Source organism: Temnothorax nylanderi, unplaced genomic scaffold (genome assembly GCF_030848795.1).
Source record: "Temnothorax nylanderi isolate EJ_2023f unplaced genomic scaffold, tnyl_v1.0 TNYL_tig0769_pilon, whole genome shotgun sequence".
NCBI lineage: Eukaryota > Metazoa > Arthropoda > Insecta > Hymenoptera > Formicidae > Temnothorax > Temnothorax nylanderi.
This window is the reverse complement of record NW_027249831.1, coordinates 1-18,727: the sequence shown is the minus strand read 5'-3', so window position 1 is coordinate 18,727 and position 18,727 is coordinate 1. Positions and strand designations below refer to the sequence as shown.

The following is an 18,727-nucleotide window of genomic DNA, read 5'->3' as shown; positions in this document are numbered from 1 at the left end:
TATAAGTTATAACGTCGCGTGAAGATTAGTCTAAACGCAAGAATATATAAGCTTAAATTTATATATGTTATTCTTGTCTCAAGATATTAAGTCAATCTTATTTTATTCGAGAGAAGAGAATAGGAATTATTGATTTAATCTCAATATTGTTTTATTTTTATACTACTTCAGGTTGTGATGAGATTAAACATGTCAAGAATATTTTTTGTCTCGTTATTAGAAATCTTTTCTGAGAGCGCGCCCTGCTATTAGGTCGAGCTAGCCGATTCCTCGCACACCGACTTATTTCGCCTTGCGTCTCTCTCTTTAGTTTCTCACGATTTCGCGGACGCGAATTCACGCGTCTGGCGCCCAACAATAAAATTCGGTTAGTGGAGTGTCGAGGGTGCGAGAGAACTGCCGGAGAGGCCTATCATCCTTCTCTCCTTCCCCTTTTGATCCGTCACACGGCCCGGACCGCTCCGGGAGTGAAAAAGACGTGACAATATATATATATATATATATATATATATATTAATAATCTGAAATAAATGTTATTAGGCACGAGATCCGTTGATAACCGTTTCCATCGTTATTTATAACGATAAAAACGATTATCAGCGGATCTTATGTCTAACAACATTTATTTCAGATTATTAATATTTCATCATTAACATTAATAATTAATTCAATATACTGATGCTAATAAGCATCTTTATGTAAATAATGCTACTGAATCTCATTTAAATCTACAAGGAATTTATTACTGAAAAGTACTCATTAAATATTATGATAATTTGCCTTATATAAACTATTTATTAGCATCATATTTAACCCTCAAAGTACTCCGTCGGGTCGTTTTCGTCCACCCGAAAAATACGATCCTGAATATCTTTTGAATCCGGAACAGTGGCGACATCTATTGTGTACGTAAAAAAACTTTAGGGTAGGAGGGTCCTTCACGCGCAAGGACATCTTGGTCTGTCAATTTGTCTCCGGATGCCAGCGAGAACAAATCTCAAAAGGTCGAAAAGGACCCGACGGAGTCTTTTACGTAAGTAAAAATGCACTTTTTTCCAAACTTTTTTTTTCTTGAAAATCACCTAATTTTCATAGTTTTGACGCATTTTCAAGCATTTTGGTGTATATGTTCTAGGCATAACCTATTGCCCCTCCACAAGCGACAGGAAAACAAACCAATGTTGTGGTTTGTGCGGTAAATTTGTCTGCGACGATCACCGCGTTAATTGTTGCACCGATTGCTTATAATAAAAATTGATAAAAACATGCTGTTGTTCTCTTACAGCCCTTATTTTCCTTGAAATAACGTGAAAACGCCACTTGAAAATTGCCAACTTTCAATCAGTGAAATAGGATATCTGGTTTGATCCTACGCTATTGTGACCGTTACCATCGGAAAGAGCAACTCTTTTCCTGTAAGAAACTGTATTTGAAAATTTTTTTAACTCATTTTTTATATTTATTATGAATTTTTAAAAAAATCACTTTTTTTCAATTTCTTTATGCTAATAACTAAAAAAAAACTATTAAAGAAAAAAAATTTTTGGAAACCAACATCACAGCTTAAAAGAGGAAAGTTCAAAGAATATCCATGAATTTTGCGGAATTTTTTGAATGATATTTAATATTATTTATAAGTCGAAAGGCAAAAAGGACCCGACGGAGTACTTTTAAGGTGCCAAAAAGCACGGAGTCGTTTGAGGGTTAAAATTGTATATTTTATACTAATAAACCTCTTGTTTATGAGATTAAGATTAAGATTTTCAAGATGCAGCAGCATCATTTATACAGGGTGTTCCAGAATGTTTGGTACTTTTTTCATATTTAGATAGAGCGAGCCAAACTGAGTCGAAAAGTCATGTACCATTTTGCAATTTTCGCAATAGTTGATGAGTTATTAATGATTAAAAATCGCCGTATTGGCCCGGCCCACCGCCAAATCCAAGCGCGCGGCGAGATGCGGCCGCCCTGCGGTCGGCGCGCGGGCAGTTGTTTTCTACAAGCGGCGATGATTACGCACGAGCGGCGCGTAACGCCGGGCCCCCGTCCTGAGCGATGATAGTTTCTCGCCTTTTTTAAATAGAAATAAAATTTTCTAACAGCATAGAAAAATTTTTTGTGCGTACGTATGTACATACGTGTGTACATGCATACACAGGAAAATATCAATTGTAGGGGAGACCGGGGCTAAAAGGTCAGTTTTTTTTCGGTGCCGATTTTTAACAACAAAATAAATAATTTTAGTTAAATGTGGTATACCACTGTAAAGAGTGAACCTTTAGCTACAAAATTTATATAGGAAATTTTTGTCTACGTCGCTTTGTTTAACCGGTATAGAGCAAAAACGACAACGGTGGAAAAATTGAAATCTCAAAAATGCCGGGGTTTAAACGTCACACTGCATTTTCAATACATATACGTACATCTAATCCTAAAAAATGATAGAATACATTTTAATAATTGTTTTTTAAGAGAAAAATATAAAAATTTATTTAAAATTTTTATGCGAAACATTATTAAAAAATAGTTACGAGGGTTCCTCTTTCCGCAGAAGTCACTCGCCCGACTTGTTTCACTCCTCGACGTCCGATGACTCTATTCGGTGTCTGAACGGTTGTAATTCCCGTCTCATCCATATTCCATATGCAATGAGCCTGGAAATGCCTTGGAAATGCATCTGGACTGCTTACTGACCGATTAGCCCCAAACACAAGTTTCAGGTTTGATCGCCCACGAAATATTAGACATCAACGATAATGAAAAAACTACACTGGATTCGTGTTCAGCATGCATTACTCTTTATAATCACGTACCTCGAGATTGGAGAGCAAATATTATTGCAGATATTACAAAATTTCCACGCGCAGAAAATGTAACTTTCACCTTCCGAAAACACGTTTGTCCTCGTAAAAATCATAATACGGCAGGTAACCTGCCGAAACTCCGTTGGTCACATGGGTACCATAAGCAGCGTTTACAATGTTAATAGCGAGTTCACACAATATACAGGTTCCGAGATATTTGATTTGACGCTTCAACCCCGTTGACCTTTTAGCCCCGGTCTCCCCTACTGCTTAAAAAAGCGATTACTCAATTTACTTTTTTTCTTTTAGTAAGTAACGGTTGTCTTTAAGAAAGAATATTTTCTTGATAATAGTCTTAAAATGTACAAATTTTAGAAAGAGTCTTTATCATGTACTCGAAAGAAGAATTTATACTCCTTCAAAGAACATAATAAATTTTATCAAAGAAAAGTCAAAATAATAAATAAAGTAATATGAGGACCCTCGAGATTAAAATAGGAGAAGTCAAGGCTATGAGGGTCAGAGGCAGATCACAGTGCGTAATATCAGAAATAACTGATTTATTCGTCGTTTTGATACATTACATCGATCCGTACGTTTCGGCTCAGTTTTGAGCCATCTTCAGCGGCAGTTACAGAAATTAAGTTACACGTTCTCCGTACCGTATGGTGAGTTTACCGATTCAAAGTATCAGAAACATAGACCAATTGATCCATATCTGTAAATTTGTTCAATTAATGTTGAGATATTAAAAAGATTCCTTAGGAAACTCACCATTCGGTCTGAATAACGTGGAATACAGAGCCATGTACATAATGAATACTCTCTGCGAGAAAACTTGACGATCTTATCGACACGACACATGCACAGCAACGATATGGAAGGTCTTGCAAGAAGAGGCATGTCGTAGGTCAACACACCGGCGAGGATTATAACAAAGCACGATTTGACACCGTCTCAAAATGACACGGATTTTTTGCATCATGCATATGTCACGGTTTTGAGCAAATTGTAATCCATGCTCATGAACTTTGGTCGTTGGCAAATCGGGGTTTTACTATTGGTATACATGCAATATTGCACTTACGCACGTATAAACGCTGTCTATTATGACAACTGTCGGCACGCGGCACCTCTTTGTAAGTGGGGGGAGGGGGGGAACTATCGCGGCTTGAATCGGCCACCTCTTTGTGAGTTGCAGCGCGGCTTACAATAAACAATATAAAAACTGCCGCTTAAGAAAATAATGTACTTTTGTGGAGATCCGATACACCGATTACATGTATCTCGGTTACTCTTAAATTATTGAAATTGGTTTGCAGCCTGTATTTCATCAAATATCATAAAGCCGCGCCGCGAGCTTAGATCAAAACACGCGGCATCGTTAATATCTTTTGATCTGTCCCTATATAAGAGAGATTTCCATAGTTTCGGTAATCAGTCTATCGAGAGAGCTTACGTTGTCGTTTAGTCTTGCAAGTCCGTTTCGCTAAAAAGAAGTTTCGAGTAAAAGTGAACAGTTTCGAGTAAAAGTGAACAGTTTCGAGTAAAAGTGGACAGTAAAAGTAAAAATTTGTTCATTACGATATGGCACTTCAACGAGGAAGACCGCGTGTATTGAACGAAGAAGTCATCAAGCGTACTATTCTCTGCTATGCGCAAGAAATTGTAACAAGCCAAGGTAAAATCATGTCCAAGCATAACGAGATATGGGTAACTATATCAAAAGAAATAGGACAAATACAACCGCATGCTGTATATACCCTTGTTGTAAATAATCGTTACAATATAAAAAGCATCTTGCTTGATATGACAATCGGATCAAAATTGGAAATAAATAAAGATCTTTCGAAAACTAGTTCTTTGGATGCTAGTATTGCCAATTCATCAAGAACAACTTTGTCTTCATTAGATGAAGAATCGGAACGTAGCGAAATAAATGTTGTATTTAATAGAAATGAATTCGACAATCTTATAGAGACAAAACAGTATTCAAAAACGGAAAAGAAAAGACCCAAGTCAACTTTTAGACAATACCAAGTATTAAAAGCAGGAAAATGGCAAGATGCAATTACAACAAAATTATGGGAAGCATGTAAATTGCAATGTGGATACCAATTTAAAAGAAATAAGATTTTCAATAATACTTTAACAATATGCGGAAAGTGCAATTGCGGTAGTATTATAAATGGAATTGCGGAAAATATTACAGACAGTAAATCTATTATAATTAAATGCACGGTAACAAAAGGATCAGGAAATTGCAGTAAAAGATATTTACGAAATCCCATACGTCTTGAAATAGGTGAAAAATTATATAAAGAAAATGAAACCGCTATGATTTATAGAACTAAAACAGCTGCAAAAATAATGTCACCGGGCGATTGTGAACCTCCTCATTTGTATAAACAACAAGCTCTCCGTAGTGCGGTACACGAATATATAGATTCACAAATTTTTGATAAAAATCCAATTATATCGTTAGCTGTAGCAAAACGAACTGTATTAACAAATATTATTCACAACATAGGACTGGATCCTTTTTATACAATATATTGGTTAAAATATCAGCTTGATACTTACAGACAATATACATTTACGGAGCCAGCCTCTATAGCTATTGATGCTACCGGTAGCATTATTAAGAAAATAATTTATCACAATAAATCGCGTTCGAAACATATATTCCTTTATACTTGCATAGTTAATTCATCTGAAGCAAAATATCCGGTTACGCAAATGTTAAGTGAATCGCATACTACAATAGCGATTTGGATGTGGTTAATACAATGGATTCAAAGTGGTGCTCCTTTTCCGCGAGAGGTAACTTGTGATGCATCAACAGCCTTGCTTACTGCTGTCGTTCAAGCATTCACTAATTATAATAACATTGATGATTATGCCGATAACATATGGGAAGATAGAGAAGTACCTTCTTGTTACATTCGTATAGATGTTGCCCACTTTATTAAAAAATACGCCAATTTTTTAAAAATTACACGTTTACGCGTAAAAACATTTTATCTGGCCAGTATTAGCCAATTAATATTAGCTCGTAATATTGAAGAAGCGGAAAATATATTATTTTCTATTTTAACTATTGCTGTTAATGAAACGGAAGGAAATAATCCCGATGGAACACCCACATGCTGCAAAATTCAAAAACAGAATTTAAAATGTTTATTGACGAGCGAAACATTAAAGAATGCAGAAGATTATGCCACAACTAATGATGAGCTTGAAGATGAAGAGTTAGACAATACAAATATGGCAAATCGATGGCAAAAATGGGCAAATAATATTAGTAAGCGTGTTCATAAAAATTTGAATAACAACGGCGACAGAGAAAATGCCCATTATCTTCCTCAATTAGAGATAAAGCTATTAAAGGACATGAAATGGTTTCCTCTTTGGTCAGCTGTGTATCGCGATAAATTCGGATATGGAAGAGTACCTGCATCCAGTGCAGCTGTTGAAGCTGAATTTGGTATCATAAAAACGCAATTACTTTCAAATATTAAATTACCAATGAGAGCAGATTTATTTATTCTAAAACATGTTGAATATCTCAAAGGACGTCTTAATTTAACAAATAGCGTTATGCCAGAAAAAAATACTGAGCCGCAAATCGAAATATTAAATACGTCGCAAAACATCGACAATGAGATTATAAATACTAATATTAATATACAATCTAATACAACAATCACATCTGACAATCTACAAATTGAAGAATGTCCCGCTTGCAAGAATAATGATCTTCCCTCTGGTGCTCACAAATGCCACATATGTAAAAAAAATGTTCACGCATTAGATTCCTGTTCAAAAGCTATTGAAGAAGAAGACGAAGGATTTGGACAAAATCGCATTTGTAGATCTTGTCAACGTATGTCACCTCGTATCACAAGTAAGATGTCAAGTCTCAACAATGTAGAGAATTGGCGTGGATTAGCGATACCAAAATCAAAATCGCGATATTTACATAAAAATTTCAAAGAAAATGAGTTTATATTACATGATAAACTTTCGAAAGTTCCCATTTTAAGTAATGGTAATTGTTTAAAACTAAAGGCTATAAATATAAAAGGAATAAAACTGACGCTGGCGAATACTTGCGCTTTTGATAGCGTATTTCAATTATTTTTAGCAGCAGTTTATGATAGCAAAGAATTTGCAAATAAGTGCAGTTTAATGGCACAACAAAATTTATTTTTCCAAATGGTATTAGATACATCAACAAAAGGAATTTCAAGAAATACATATTATAATCGTGCCAAAATTTTGCAAGAGATTTTTCCGACTGAAGTAGGCTCTCACAATTGCGGCTTTATTAATTGTGAAGTTGCTGTTGCATATTTATGCACAAAGTTATTTTTAACAACGCCAAGCCTGGAAGAAACATCTTCGTGTGATGAAAACTGTCCTCCACGAAAGAAATATTTTCCAACATTGCAAATCCAACATGCATTTCTTATAAAAGAACAATTTAGTAAAATGGTTGAAGAACATTTTCTTTTGGGCAGCGCAAGTAAATGTTGCAGAACAAATTGTATTGGTGTTGAAACAACTGCTCCACCCCAAGCAGGTATAATAAATATTATCTTTTATTTTTTTAAATATATTTCTTTGTAGTATTGCAATCTTAGTAAAGAGTTTGTAACGATGCACCCCTGAAAAGCATCGTTCCCGGCCGCCACCCGCCGGATGCCGCCCGACCGATCTTCCGTCGGGCGAGGAGAGGGCGCGGTGCGCCCACATTTTTAAAACGCTCCACAAGCACCGTGTGCGCGGGCTAAAACGCAGCACCGGTGCCGGCCCGCACGGCGCCGACGAGCGCCGGAGAGAGCCGACTCGCCCCGAAGGCGAGCGCAGACCCGCCGCGCCGGTATATAAACCGGCGCTCCGGCAAGAGCAGACACTTCGTCTTCTCGCCAGCATTCCGCTGTTCCCGACGAAGCCTACCCAGCAAGTCCTAGGGCGACACCCTAAACGAGGTTCGGAGCTCCGCGTCTCGACTGAGGGCTCTCAGGTGTCCCCCGAACTCCATCAAACCGAACTCCCGACGGCACGGTTACGCGGGGTCGAGCACGCTCGGCTTCGCAACGAGGACTCTCACTGCCGCTGCCCCGGGACTCCGTGCTCCTCCGGGATGCTCCTCGCATCCTCGTGTCATCTCGCTATACCTCTCGCGCCCGCTCAGTAAAATCATACCGCGTTTCTACGGATGCCGCGTTTCCGTCCCGCCCGACCGCGCCGAGTACACATGCACCGCATTTCGCTATATCGCTGCATCGCGCCGAAGTGCGCCTGCACTGTCCCGCCGTTGTAATATACCGAGTCCATAAACTCTTGTAATATCGCGTTTCACTATATCGCTGCATCGCACCGAAGTGCACCTGCACGGCCCCGCCGTTGTAATATACCGAGTCCATAAGCTCTTGTAATACCGCGTTTCGCTATCGCGCCGCATCGCGCCGAAGTGCGCCTGCACCCGCCCGCCGTTGTAATATACCGAGTCCATAAGCTATTGTAATACCGCGCCGCGCCGCACCGAGTGCGCCTGCACTACCCCGCCGTTGTAATATACCGAGTCCGTAATCTGCCGTAACCCCGCGTTTCCGCTATATCGCTGCATCGCGCCGAAGTGCGCCTGCACTATCCGGCCGCTATAATACACCACGTCCCGTAACCTATTGTAATATCGCGCTGCCAGCATTTGTAGACCCTAACACTGAATAAATCAATTCGTATGCGACTCAACTGATTATTGTCTCTGGGCCTTTCCGTCGGACTCCCGCTCCGGCAAACTAGCCCGCGTTCGACGATAAAGTTAGGCCGTTACAAGTTATTCAAACAGATAAATGCAATGCAACAATATAAGAATTGTGTAATTAATGTATAATTAAAGTGGATATAAATAGTATTTAACAAGTGTTTATAATAAGTATTAGAATGAATAACGTTTTTTTTTCTGTTAAATAATTTCATCTATATGTATTATATGTATGTATTTTATTAGATTTTATATTTTACTTAGAATGATACATTTTATCTTGCAGGTCATTTCATAATATGCGAATTATATGATATCGATAATATTAATAAAACTATACGACTTTCTGACATACCAACAACTCTAAAATGCAGTTTTATGTCTCAACCGTACCGCTTAAGAGGAGTGGTTAATCTAAGATCTTCTGGAACACGCAAATCTGATCCAAAAACAATAGGACACTTTACTGCTATTTGTCGAAGGAGAGATAATTCCTGGATACAGTACGACGATTTAAAGGCGACAGAAATTACCGTATCACCAAATTTCAACGGAAATGTACAGTTATTATTATATTCCATTTAATATAATATACATATACTTATACATATGTATATATTATATGTACTATATACTATTATATATATTAAGCATTACATAATATTACATAACTAATTATGTTAAGTACTGTTATTTAAATAAACTAGAGTATTAATAAATAAAATGTGTTTAAAATATATTTTCCTAATGTACTATTTTCCTATATAATAAAAGCAATTTTGTTTTATATAAAGATCCAAAATCACATGCAATAAGAATATAATAGATACATTTATTTTTAAACAGATAGTGAGAATTGTTATTAATTCCAGTAATTATTTTATATCCTTTTGAATAAATGTAAGAATAAATGTAAGAAAATTATCAAATGTTGTGTTGTAATGTAGAATTTAAGATTAAATTCTCTACGGAATTTACCTTTTATATTTCACATATTAATCTAATTTACGTATTGATGTAATTCACAAAAAAGCAATTTAAAAAATTAATGCAATTAATTTAATTTTTTTAAATTTATGATTTACACGATGTAAACAAATTATTGTATACTTTGGGCTATTAAAGAATTAATTTAGATAAAATGTAAATTAATATTCTATAAGTATAACTTATAATTTTTTCGTATAGCAGGAATATAAACTATTCCTACAAAAGAAATTGCAATTCAATAATCAGAATGCATGTATTTTGCGAGCTCATAAATTAGTAAACGATATTTAGTCGCAAAATAATTAATTTTATTCATTTTAAGTACAGTTCTCTCTTAAGCCGGGAAGATGGGGTGGTTTTCTTGCGAAGGGATTGTAGCTCAATAATCGAAATGCATGTATTTTGCGAGCTCATAAATTAGTAAACGATATTTAGTCGCAAAATAATTAATTTTATTCATTTTAAGTAGGGGAGACCGGGGCCTAACCGTCAGTTCTCTTTTAAGCCAGGAAGATGGGGTGGTTTTTTTGCGAAGGGGTTGTAGCTCAATAATCGAAATGCATGTATTTTGCGAGCTCATAAATTAGTAAACGATATTTAGTCCCAAAATAATTAATTTTATTCATTTTAAGTACAGTTCTCTCTTAAGCCGGGAAGATGGGGTGGTTTTTTTGCGAAGGGGTTGTAGCTCAATAATCGAAATGCATGTATTTTGCGAGCTTATAAATTAGTAAACGATATTTAGTCGCAAAATAATTAATTTTATTCATTTTAAGTACAGTTCTCTCTTAAGCCGGGAAGATGGGGTGGTTTTCTTGCGAAGGGGTTGTAGCTCAATAATCGAAATGCATGTATTTTGCGAGCTCATAAATTAGTAAACGATATTTAGTCGCAAAATAATTAATTTTATTCATTTTAAGTAGGGGAGACCGGGGCTAAGCCGACACTATTTTTTCAAAGGCAATTTTTAATATTTAATTAAAATTTTTAGGCAAATTCAATGGTACATATTTAAAGAGTGTTTCTTCAGGTACAAAATTGATTCAGGAAGTTTTGCTGTACGTCGCTTTGTTTTGCCGCCAGGAAAGGAAAAGTGACGCGAAGACAAATTTTCGAATTGAAAAATGCCGGGGCAAACTCGACACTCCGCCGGGGCAAAATCAACACTTTGTCTGATCGACACAATTTGATCTGGAACTTATTTTTTACTGTCTGAAAATGAAAATACATTGTTTATTGTGTATTTAAAAAGTACAAAAATTCGGAATAAAGTAGCTAGAACAATCATTTGAAATAATGAGAACAAAAATTGTTGAACTTTCAATTATCTTCATCTAAACTCATGTCTGAAAAACAATTAATGCAGGTAAACTCGCGATCGGACGTGCGCATACATTTGTCATGAGCCATACGGCTGCATGACAAGCATCGTTTGTTACTGGGAGCCGACGAAACGGCGTGGTGTTGACTTTGCCCCGGACGTCGTTTTTCACTTTTGTCACTTCAAAAACATGAAAATTTTGAAAATATGCAAAAACGATTATCGGATTCATATAGAGCATCAAATTTCCCATCAAAATCACTTACCGGTAGATTCGCAAGAGTAAAGCTCGATGAAAGAGTAGACATTTTCGAGAGATCAGAAAAATTACTTTTTACTATCAAAAACGCTTATGTCGCGTTAAAAATTACACTATAACTCAGAATGTTACCAAATTCCGTTGATAATACTGGCACATAAAGACGCATTTACAGTAGGAAAGGCAAGTTTCTACGATAGATTTAAATTGGCAAAAAGTTTAGTGTCAAGTTTGCCCCGTTGTCGGCTTAGCCCCGGTCTCCCCTACAGTTCTCTCTTAAGCCAGGAAGATGGGGTGGTTTTTTTGCGAAGGGGTTGTAGCTCAATAATCGAAATGCATGTATTTTGCGAGCTCATAAATTAGTAAACGATATTTAGTCGCAAAATAATTAATTTTATTTATTTTAAGTACAGTTCTCTCTTAAGCCGGGAAGATGGGGTGGTTTTCTTGCGAAGGGGTTGTAGCTCAATAATCGAAATACGCGTATTTTAAGAGTTTATTCTTAGAATTTATACGCTATACGAATTATATCCGCGATACAATATATTTTAATTTTTCTCAACATTTTTCTCTTGAGTTGAATCAATTAAAGGGTTGTTTGGGGGTTAAGGGGATGAGCTCAAAAATCGAAACTATATCACTTCGAAAGCTCTTAAATAGCTCGTAATTTTGCCGCAAAGAACGATTCAATATCTCTATTTTTAAGTAGTGGGGGGGCTGAGTCAACGTTGACTCAGCCCCCCCACAAAAAATATTAAATTCCTGCTCAGTGTGACGAGCTCAAAATTTTTAATTTGCGGGATATGAAAGCTCATAAATAGCTTGTAATTTTGCGCTATTAGTTTTTTAATTTCTGCAAAGTGGGGGGGCCAGCTCAACAGGGGTTAATAAAATTTATTTCATAACCTGTATTGTCATCTCGACTTCTGTTTTAACGTTACTGCTGCGGAAATCCGTCACAATTGTATTGCAACTTCGGGCGCTACAAAGTCCATTTTATTGTAAAAAAAGATATGCGAGTGATTATAGGTGATGCACCGAAGTCAACGCAATTGTAAACGACCATGCGCGCCTGCTCGAATGGGCAACCCGCCGTACCGCTCTGTATCGTCTTGATACACCCTGTACATTAAAGTGAGATGCAACATGCCTTATTCCTTATTCCTTTATCTTATTCCTTATTTTTCTCATTGTGTCTGAGCCCTTAAATCTCACAAAAAAGGTAACGCTCAAGATGGCTGGCTGACGTACTTCCGTCCGATTTGCCTATCCTCCACTGTGCTACCGATACGTTCCCTCTTGTTTCTCTTTAAGCAGGGCACATACACTTTTCGTAGAACGTAACAATAAGGTTTCGACCAATCGCGTTGCTCAATTCTTACTTCCGCGATTGGTCGAAACCTTACTGTTACGTTCTACGAAAAGTGTGTGTGCCCTGCTTTACTCTTTGTTTACTTCACGATGCTAAGGCTCTGCGCACAATAGAGCACATATTAGGAATAAGAATATATATTAAATGTTAGGGTAATTATTTAGTTTAGGGGCCTCACCTCAAATATCGATGAAATTATGCTCAATCGACGTGTTTTTGCACGAAACGAAAGAATCTGGCAGAAAAAAGTGTTTAAAGTTGACAGGAATCAGATTATGATTCCTGTCATACCAACGAGATATCGCAACACTGAACATGCCCTGCGGCCACATGCGCATGCTCAGTGGTCGCACGCGCATGCTCAATAGCCGCACGCGCATGCAAAAGTGCGCCAATTTTAAATATGATGACTGGTCAATTCTGCGGAATGACTGGTCAATCATGCAGAATAATCAAGCGTCTTAATTCAAGTAGTTATTATAGGTATCACGCTGGGAGTTTGTTTAGTTCTATTATGCGGGGGAAAGGGCTCTGCCGCAGGCGGAGCCCCTCCCCCGCCTATTTGTGTACTGTTTATACACATGTACTATATACACATGTGTATAAACAGTACACAAATAATCAAGCGTCTTAATTCAAGCAGTTAGGTATCACGCTGGGAGTTTGTTTAGTTTTATTATGCGGGGGAAGGGGCTCCGCCTGCGGCAGAGCCCTTTCACATGTTCTCCCGCCTGCGGCGAAGCCCCTTCCCCCGCATAATAAAACTAAACAAACTCCCAGCGTGATACCTAAAGGTGCGATTTCACGATGACGCTCGACGCTGGATTCGAGCGTCAAAAAGCTAAACTGTGTTTAGCTTTGACACTCGACGCTCATTTCAGCCAATCCAGTGGTTAGGTTATATTTCGCGTCCCTCTGAATCTATCACGTGACCAGATTTGACGCTCGAATCCAGCGTCGAGCGTCATCGTGAAATCGTCAAATCTGGTCACGTGATAGATTCAGAGGGACGCGAAATATAACCTAACCACTGGATTGGCTGAAATGAGCGTCGAGTGTCAAAGCTAAACACAGTTTAGCTTTTTGACGCTCGACGCTGAATTCGAGCGTCAAATCTGGTCACGTGATAGATTCAGAGGGACGCGGAATATAACCTAACCACTGGATTGACTGAAATAACCACTGGATTGACTGAAATGAGCGTCGAGCGTCAAAGCTAAACACAGTTTAGCTTTTTTCACTCGACGCGGAAATTAAGAAATCTATCAGGGTGCCATTACATGGAGCGCGGAAACGCGGAAACGCGGAAGCGCGGAAGACAAAATTTACTAGATTTCCGTCGATCCGTTCCGTTCATTTGATTGCCTAAGGCTGGGGTCCCATGGAGCGGATTACGCGGAAGCGGAACGAGCGTATCACCAATCACGGGACCGTTTCGACGGAATCTTTGAAAGGGTTCTATCAGAATGATGCCGTGATTGGTGATACGCTCGTTCCGCTTCCGCGTAATCCGCTCCATGGGACCCCAGCCTTATATTACATGGAGCACAATTTGCGCGGAAAAGCGGAATAGGGAATTATAAAATAAGAATGTTTAGCGGTATTTATTGATTAAAATGCTTGTATTCAATAAATAAACTGAAAAGATAAGCATACTAATACAAATTGCAATGAATTAAGTCAACACACATTTAATAAAGGAATATAAATGTCTAGTTATCACCATATTGTTCCGCTTTTCCGCGCAAATTGTGCTCCATGTAATATAAGGAGAAATAAACTTGCGGAACGAGCGCGTCAAATGTTCGTTCTTTTTCTCTGTACTGTTGCACTCAGATACCTCAGATAGGTTATGTATTTTTATAATATATTCTATCCCGCTTAGAATATTGTGGACAGTTCTCCGTGAAATTGGAAAAGTGATTTAATTGTTATAAACTATTCGGTAGAACAAGCGCTAATGCATAAGTGCCCTATAGCCGTGAAGCTCCGCTGTTCCGCTCAAATGGGATAGAAAGAAGCGACGGAAACGCGGAATCTAGTTACTTTCTTTCCGCGTTTCCGCGCTCCATGTAATGGCACCCTCACGTGACCAGATTTGACGCTCGAATCCAGCGTCGAGCGTCAAATCTGGTCACGTGATAGATTCAGAGGGACGCGAAATATAACCTATAACCACTGGATTGGCTGAAATGAGAGTCGAGTGTCAAAGCTAAACACAGTTTAGCTTTTTGGCGCTGTTTGACGCTCGAATCCAGCGTCGAGCGTCATCGTGAAATCGCACCTTAACTGCTTGAATCAAGACGCTTGGTTATTCCGCACGATTGACCAGTCATCATATTTAAAACTGGCGCACTTTTGCATGCGCGTGCGGCCACTGAGCATGCGCATGTGGCCGCAGGAGTCAGGACATGTTCAGTGTTGCGATATCTTGTCGGTATGACAGGAATCATAACCTGATTTCTGTCAACTTTAACGTTTAAGGTGATGCTGGATCCGTCTGTTTTACCGGCATTTTTTGTCGGCACGTAGCGTCGTATTAATTTGACAGAATTAAAAATCCTTCTCCAGAATTGCAGTACATACTTTAATGATTCAGGGGAACTCCGATTTTATATAGAAAACGAGAAAAAATTACGAAAGTACAGATTTCCTTATCCTACTTTTATCCCAATATGGCGTCTCGAGTTGCGGCGAGCTGTCAGCTCCCCAGGTAGCAATTAATGTCTAAAAGACATCATAAGGACATCTTTAAGATTTCTGGCATCTTAAAGACATCTTTATGATGTCTTTTAGACATTAATGCTACCTGGGTCGTCACAAGATGTATTTCATATAAGAGATATACCATTGGTACGAACGCGAAAACAAGTTCCCCTGAATTGCACAACAATAAAAACATCGATAAACCCCCCAAATCAAGATTTGGAAGCGTAATATAAAAGTATGATGTCGATGTGTATCGTGCGTATGTATGCGTGCAATGTAGCGTGCTATCCTTGTCTATATCTTTTGTCTATACAAGGACAGATGTAGTCGATAACATAGAAAATGGTAATTTTGTCGGTTATACAGACGGCTCCAGCATCACCTTAATATGCGTGTATTGTACGCGGCCGTTGTAAGTTCCGTGAAGTTGGCACCCGACTTTAACAAAATGAATTTTTAAAAAAAGGAAATTGTAGCATTTTCGTTGTAGTTGTTTGTAGTAACAATGATTTCGTTTGTAGTTTTATCGATTTTGCAAAAACAAAGATTTTTAAAAATCACTCTTGCCTAAAATTGAGATATTTGAAATTCGCTTGCGCCATGTGTTTTAGAATCGTTTGTAGTTGTTTGTAGTAACAATGATTTCGTTTGTAGTTTTATCGATTTTGCAAAAACAAAGATTTTTAAAAATCACTCTTGCCTAAAATTGAGATATTTGAAAATCGCTTGCGCCATGTGTTTTTAGAATCGTTTGTAGTTGTTTGTAGTAACAATAATTTCGTTTGTAGTTTTATCCATTTGGAAATAACGAAAAATTAAAAAAATCACTCTTACTCAAAATTGAGATATTTGAAATTCGTTCGCGCCATGTGTTTTAGAATCGTTTGTAGTTGTTTGTAGTAACAATAATTTCGTTTGTAGTTGAATAATATAAAAGTTACAACGTATTTGCAATATAAAAATAACGTATCTTTCTCAATTTTAAAGATATCTCGAATCCGCTTGCGCTATGTGTTTTAGAATCCTTTGTAGTTGTTTGTAGTAACAATAATATCGTTTGTAGTTTTATCCATAAAAAAAACAAATATTTAAAAAAATTACTCTTACCCTAAATTGAGATATCTCACATCAAAATATTTTTCGTGTACTTCTTAATGTATCCAAACGTTTTCCGAAGAGTTCTGTTCATAAACATTTGTCTATTTTTCAAATAAATATCGGAAATCGGCTAGCGTGTCTCACTCATGTAGTCGTAAATGCGGCAATAAAAATCATTTAAAAATTAAATAATTCTAATCGGCAGAACTATTTGGAAAACGTTAGGACACATTCAGAACTACACGAGAAATATTTTAGAACACCCAGAATTTCAGAAATCGGCCAGCGTCTCATTTGTTCTTCGAAAAACGTTTGTTCGGATACATTCAGAACTATACGAGAATTATTTTAGAACTCAGAATGTAGAATATAGAGTCTAGGGCTCTGATTTTATTCCGTTTTTCGAATAAACGTTTAAACGCGAAACGTTTATCCATTTACATTTTCTTCCAGAAGAACGTTTACTTGTAAAAAACGTCTACACGTTTAAACGTTTAGTAAACGTTTACTAAACGTTTAACCGTTTATCTTAACATTTAAATGTATATTAGAGTCTGGTAAACGTTTAAACGTTTATCAGAGAGAGACCCTAGATTTAAAACATGTGTATTCGGAAAAAACGTTTCTAATAAACGGATATGTTAATTAAACGTTTAATAGCGAGCTCAAATATAGACCAGCGTCCCCGTAAAGATTTTTTAGGGGATAAAATTATTTGTTTCGTTGTATTTCGTTTGTAGTTGAATAATTTAAAAGTTGCAATGTATTTGTAATAAACAAATTACGTATCTTTGTCAATTTTAAAGATATCTCGAATCCGCTTGCGCCATGTGTTTTAGAATCGTTTGTAGTTGTTTGTAGTAACAACAATTTCGTTTGTAGTGGAATAATTTAAAAGTTACAATGTATTTGTAATAAACAAATAACGTATCTCTGTCAATTTTAAAGATATCTCGAATCCGTTTGCGCCATGTTTTTTAGAATCGTTTGTAGTTGTTTGTAGTAACAATAATTTCGTTTGTAGTTTTATCCATTTTGCAAAAACAAAAATTTTTAAAAATCACTTCCCCCAAAATTTAGATATTTGAAATTCGTTCGCGCCATGTGTTTTACAATCGTTTGTAGTTGTTTGTAGTAACAATAATTTCGTTTGTAGTTTTATCCATTTCGAAATAACGAAAAATTTTTAAAAACACTTACTCAAAATTGAGATATTTGAAATTCGCTCGCGCCATGTGTTTTAGAATCGTTTGTAGTTGTTTGTAGTAACAACAATATCGTTTGTAGTTGAATAATTTAAAAGTTGCCATGTATTTGTAATAAACAAATTACGTATCTTTGTCAATTTTAAAGATATCTCGAATCCGCTTGCGCCATGTGTTTTAGAATCGTTTGTAGTTGTTTGTAGTAACAACAATTTCGTTTGTAGTGGAATAATTTAAAAGTTACAATGTATTTGTAATAAACAAATAACGTATCTCTGTCAATTTTAAAGATATCTCGAATCCGTTTGCGCCATGTTTTTTAGAATCGTTTGTAGTTGTTTGTAGTAACAATAATTTCGTTTGTAGTTTTATCCATTTTGCAAAAACAAAAATTTTTAAAAATCACTCTTCCCCAAAATTTAGATATTTGAAATTCGTTCGCGCCATGTGTTTTACAATCGTTTGTAGTTGTTTGTAGTAACAATAATTTCGTTTGTAGTTTATCCATTTCGAAATAACAAAAAATTTAAAAATCACTCTTACTCAAATTGAGATATTTGAAATTCGCTCGCGCCATGTGTTTTAGAATCGTTTGTAGTTGTTTGTAGTAACAACAATATCGTTTGTAGTTGAATAATTTAAAAGTTGCCATGTATTTGTAATAAACAAATAACGTATCTCTGTCAATTTTAAAGATATCTCGAATCCGTTTGCGCCATGTTTTTTAGAATCGTTTGTAGTTGTTTGTAGTAACAATAATTTCGTTTGTAGTTTATATCCATTTGCAAAAACAAAAATTTTTAAAAATCACTCTTCCCCAAAATTTAGATATTTGAAATTCGTTCGCGCCATGTGTTTTACAATCGTTTGTAGTTGTTTGTAGTAACAATAATTTCGTTTGTAGTTTATCCATTTCGAAATAACGAAAAATTTTAAAAATCACTCTTACTCAAAATTGAGATATTTGAAATTCGCTTGCGCCATGTGTTTTAGAATCGTTTGTAGTTGTTTGTAGTAACAACAATATCGTTTGTAGTTGAATAATTTAAAAGTTGCCATGTATTTGTAATAAACAAATTACGTATCTTTGTCAATTTTAAAGATATCTCGAATCCGCTTGCGCCATGTGTTTTAGAATCGTTTGTAGTTGTTTGTAGTAACAACAATTTCGTTTGTAGTGGAATAATTTAAAAGTT

The 18,727-nt window shown here is 36.6% G+C and overlaps 1 long non-coding RNA gene across 1 annotated transcript; it reads left to right on the top strand.

Annotated features, from left to right (window-relative positions):
• Positions 1-815: 815 nt before the first annotated feature.
• LOC139785281 (uncharacterized) lies at positions 816-1,266 on the top strand. Its single transcript, XR_011721873.1, has 2 exons — positions 816-1,033; positions 1,136-1,266. It is a non-coding gene; the product is annotated as an uncharacterized lncRNA (long non-coding RNA).
• Positions 1,267-18,727: the final 17,461 nt, after the last annotated feature.